General features: G+C 46.2%; 1 protein-coding gene across 3 annotated transcripts in view; it reads left to right on the top strand.

The window, feature by feature from the left end:
• The window catches only part of Diras2 (DIRAS family GTPase 2), a 78,321-nt gene that overhangs the window by 4,339 nt on the left and 68,713 nt on the right, over positions 1-5,269 (top strand). For 2 of the 3 annotated variants that reach the window (XR_003711980.1, XM_028771996.1), the window contains exon 1: positions 4,097-4,799. The gene's annotated coding sequence lies outside the window, so the exon portion shown is untranslated. Of the gene's footprint in view, positions 1-1,259; positions 1,336-4,096; positions 4,800-5,269 lie in introns of those variants that run through there. The other variant, XM_028771997.1, reaches the window with a different exon arrangement.

The following is a 5,269-nucleotide window of genomic DNA, read 5'->3' as shown; positions in this document are numbered from 1 at the left end:
TCTCTCTCTCTCTCTCTCTCTCTCTCTCTCTCTCTCTCTCTCTCTCTCTCTCTCAGCTACAACCCCTCAGCTATTCTTAGCTCTGGAGTTAAAGGGCTCTGTTAACTTCGGGGTCTTTCCACCAATGTGTCTGTGAGGAGTTAGCAAGGAATAAATAGGCAGTTGGGGAAGAGGCTGGAGGGAAAGAGATAACATTCCCATACAGCAGCTAGACTATGACCAGAGCTGACAGCACCCCACCCTCCCTTTGCAGCTTGGGTGCCTCCTTACTCACTGTGGTTATCTTCCTGGACCAAGGACAGTACAAAGGAGGGGGTGATGAAATGGGAGAGAGGAAGAGGGAAGTGGGAAAGAAAGAGGGGTCACAAGAGAGGAGAGTTGAGGGCCCTGTAAAAGATTAGTCCAGACCACAGGTCACTGGTCTGCCAGTTCTGGGGATCCCACTTGCTGATGGGGTGCTTCTGGCTTCAGTAAATGCCTGCTTGTCACCCCCTTCTGGGTCCTTACTTCCTTTGTCTCTGAGTGCTCAATTATTTCTTTGTTCAAAAAAGAACCCCAACTCCTGGGCAGCCAGCCCACTCCATGTTACTGTATTCCTGTTTCTAATTTCCTTATTTGTTCCAATCAGTGGCCCCACCTATGGAACCTGACAGTCTTCTCAAGTCTCAGGGTGGTCTGTGTTGCCATCTGTGTGGGAATGACATGACCACACGGGTGGGAAGCTGGTGCTCTGCTTCCTTGCCCAGGACTGGCTCAATCCCTGGTTCTGAGTTTGAAGCATTGAGTGTTGCTTTGAAGAAATCTGAGAAGAACCAATCTCCTTCTCTGTCTAATGTCTTATAAGTTGCTATTTTATTCTCTTTTCTGTCCATGTAATCAAATGCCTAAGGCTGGGAAATGTAAGACTTATTTAGTTGTTTGCTTTGAGACAACCTGACCTCACATTCATTGTCTCTCTGCCTCAGTCCAAGAGCTGGGTTTATTGGGGTACACATCTATGCCCCATGAGAACTGTGTCTTCTTATATTTTTGGAGACTGAAAGTCCCACTGGTCCAGCCTCTGACAAAGACCTCAAGATATCACAAGAGTGGCAGTGTGTTCCCAAGAGAGGCAGAGACAGGATCCCAGAGACATGTTTGAAGCAAGGTTTGCCCTTTCTATAATACTCTGCTTTCACAAGAACTAACCAAAGTCCTAGGAGACCTGCATTAATCCCTTCTGGTGTCTGCTTCCTAATGACCTATCTACTCCTCACTAGGCCTCACACCTACAAGGCTGCATCAAGTCAATACCACACTGAGTGAGGACTGAACTCCCAGCACAAGAGCCTCAGAGTACGTACAAGTGACACCAGAGCCGCGGCACATGTGACAGCTGGCACAGCTTTCTCTACACACATCTGACCAGCTACTGTTTCGCTCTCCTGCAGTTAGACACAACAAGGGCAGGGATAAGCCACAACCTCTTAGCTGTTCTCAAGGTTTGAGTGAGATGAACAGGCTGGGATTTCCAGACGAGGATGTGGGGAGCATCTGGCTTGATCATGACCCCTCACACTTCTGTTTTCCATGAGAGCTGCTGACTCCGAGCTATACTTCAGGCAATGCTTCTCTTTTTATTCCTTTCTCCTTTCTCCTTTTTATCATAGGGTGGATAACTAGAAAAGGGAGGGTGTTTCTCCTGATGCTTTAGAACAAACTTACTGCTCTTATCCCAGAATTTAGTGTCACGTGTTTTTAGTATAGGATCTACACTGCACCTTTTACTCTCTTCCTCTCTCTCCATATATGCATGCATGTATGTGTGCATGCACATGTACATGTACACGCACATGTGTACAGATGTATGTGTGCCTTGGCGTGAGTGAGGAGGTCATAGGCAACTTTGGGGATGTGTCTCTCACCTTCACCCTTGTTTTGAGGCAGAGTTTCTCATGTATCTGCTGTAGGGTGAGGCAGTGGAATCTCACTGGCAGATGAACTATGGGGGAGCTCTCTGCACTGCTTGCAGGCTGCTGGACAGTCTGACATCTATCTCCTCTGCAATCCCAACACTCGGAGTTTCCTCCTTCAACAACTGTTCCTTTTTGTGCTACTAGGGAGGAGCCGTGAGACTCTTCCAGGTTTCGGTTCTCCTCACACGTAACCTTTCCTTTCTTCCCTGGGGCTCATAAGCCTCTTCTCCCCTGCTCTCTGGCCATAGCACACCATTGCTCGTATTTCTCCTTCACCTTCGCCTCTGCATCATCTTTTTCCATCTGGGCATCATTCCCGTTGTGTACCAGAAAGATAAAACAAAACAAAACAGGAACTGAAGGATATGACTCACAAACAAATGGCTTGCTAGAAAGAGAAAATCTTTGTGGAGCATTGGAGAGGTGGCTTAGAGATTAAGAGCACTGGCTTCTCTTCAGAGGGCCTGGGTTCAGTTCCCAGCAAGCATCTGGAGCTTACAACTTTCAGTAACTCCAGTTTCAAGGGTTCTGACGCCCTTTTCTGGCCTCTATAGGCACTGCATACATGTGATGCACAGAAAAACAGGCCAAGCACCTGTACACATAAAACGAGAAAAAAAAATGGTCACGAGCAGGGAATTTGCAAAGGGAGAGAAACAAGATGACACTGAGTGATTGTGTTCATTCTTAGTTTTACAAGAAGCTGTGCTACATTTTTGTAATGCACACTGAATGAACTCCTGCTTAGATATTGCTTTAAAATATTGACCCTGTGCGTGTGTGTGTGTGTGTGTGTGTGTGCGCGCGCGCGCGCACATTTATGCAGAGGTCAACACTGGGTGCCTTCCTTGATGGTTCTTCACCCTAGTTTTGGTTCCACTGATGTGAGCTCAGGTCCTTACGATTTGATTGTGAGCACATTATCTAGGAAGCAATCCCTCCAACCCTTACAGAAGGATATTAAAATTAGGTTTTATGGTTGCTGTTACCTGTTAATTCTGGAGAAGGGGAACATAGATATTCATTTTATAAATTACACTCTTCATAAGGTGTTGATAATCCTTCCGGGCAAGAATAAGACACTGCCACAACTTTTTAGTCAAATTTGAAGCAGTTGGCCAGGATGATGGACACCAGCTAGATCCATACCTGGAATTCCCAGAGAATGGACACAGACTATGTTAGTCAGGTACTTATAAAGGCAAAACCCACAAGGCTATGTACTTCTCATCTTCAGCCAATCGGAGGCTGTGAGCATCCTGACGTACTTCCTGCCCTGTCTCTTCTGTGTGATCAAGCACATCCTGTGCAGTTGAGGCAACCAACCTTGTTTACAAAAATGAAACAGAGGACTTGTTATCTTACATGAACAATGGTCCCCAGCATTTCAGGAAGTTATCTGTCCTTGGGCAAGTGGGGCTTACAAGTTAGAGGAATTTTGTTTAACAAATTTCTTAAACATAGTAATTAAAACTTAAAACATAATGTTAGCCCTCACACTATTTCAACATGTTTGTTTGGAGTCAGATGGATGATTCCATAGTCTGAGTTTGATCCCTGGGCTCTGCATGGTGGGAGGAGAGAGCCAACTCTCCAAAGTTGTCCTCGACACCCATGCAGTAGCATGTCCACCCTTGCATTCATAGGCACATACACACACTTACATACACATATACATACATATACATGCACATACATACATGCACACACATACACACCCACACACAGATACATGTACACACACATACACACACACATACAAACACACACAGATATATATACACACACATACAAACACACACATACACATACATTCAAACACACACATACACACACACATATACAGATACACACATATGCACACACACATACATACATACAAACATACACACACATACAGACACACATGCACACATACATACACACACATATATACACATACCATATACATACATACACACACAGATACACACACATACATATTCACACATACATACACACATACTAATAGAAGGAATTTTAAAATTAAAATTAAGCAGTTGTTTTAAGGGAGGTGTGATATAAAGTCACTCAGCAATCAACAAGCCAGGCAGACAGACACCAATGTCTGTCCTAGGGCCAGCTCTTTAATTTAGGTGAGGTTAAGATGGATACGTGGGCCTTTGTCCAAAAGTCAAGATTAAGTGTCTATAAGACATTACTTCTTTTCTTCTGTCAACTTTTCCTGCCTGCATTTGCCCTGTATTAAACTTCCAAGATCTAAGGCAGTAGCATGAACATTGCGGCTTCCCTTCGCATGGCATTGTCTACGCCCTGTTTACACAGGAGTAGGGCAGCATTTCACTTACAGTGCTCACAATTACAGTTGGTGCTTTGTGGTTCCTGTGTGTGTGCATGAAGGTCTTATTCTTTTCCACAACACTGGGTGTGCTCTGTAACACTAGCTCTACAGTTTATCAGCCAAGAGTTTATTGGGCTTACTCATAGACTCCTGTGTGAGGGGTTAACCATAGGAGCAGGGGTGTGGTGGATTGAATGAAAATGGCCCCCAGAGACTCATAGGGAGTGGCATTATTGGAGGCATGGCCTTGTAGTAGGCATGGCCTTGTTGTAGTAGGTGTGGCCTTGTTGTAGTAGGTGTGGCCTTGTAGTAGGCGTGGCCTTGTTGGAGGAACTGTGTCACTGCCAGTGGGCTTTGCTCAGGAGCTCAAGCCAGGCCCAGTATCACTCTCTCTGCCTGCTGCCTACCATCCAGACGTAGAACTCTCAGCCTCTCCAGCACCCAGTCTGCCTGTTCACTGCCAAGCTTCCTGACATGATGATAATGGATTAAACCTCTAAACTGTAAGTCAGTACCAATGAAATGTTTTCCTTTATAACAGTTGCTGTGGTCAGGTGTCTGTCCACAGCAATAAAAGCCTAACACAATGTGTGAAGGTTCTAGGGTCATGGGTTAGGGGTTACAGGGTCATGGGTGAGGGGTTACAGGGTCATGGGTGAGGGGTTACGAGATCATGAGTGAAGGGTTGCAGGAGCATGGGTGAGAGGTTACAGGAGCATGGGTGAGGGGTTACAGGAGCATGGGTGAGAGTTTACAGGGGCATGGGTGAGGGGTTACAGGGGCATGGGTGAGAGGTTACAGGGGCATGGGTGGGGGCTGCAGGGGCATGGGTGAGGGGTTACAGGAGCATGGGTGAGAGTTTACAGGGGCATGGGTGAGGGGTTACAGGAGCATGGGTGAGAGGTCGCAGGGGCATGGGTGAGAGATCACAGGAGCATGGGTGAGAAGTCACAGGAGCATGGGTGAGGGGTTA

This window comes from Grammomys surdaster, unplaced genomic scaffold (assembly GCF_004785775.1).
Source record: "Grammomys surdaster isolate TR1022 unplaced genomic scaffold, NIH_TR_1.0 211, whole genome shotgun sequence".
Classification (NCBI taxonomy): domain Eukaryota; kingdom Metazoa; phylum Chordata; class Mammalia; order Rodentia; family Muridae; genus Grammomys; species Grammomys surdaster.
Note: the sequence above shows the minus strand (reverse complement) of the source record. Positions and strands in the feature narration are given on the sequence as shown.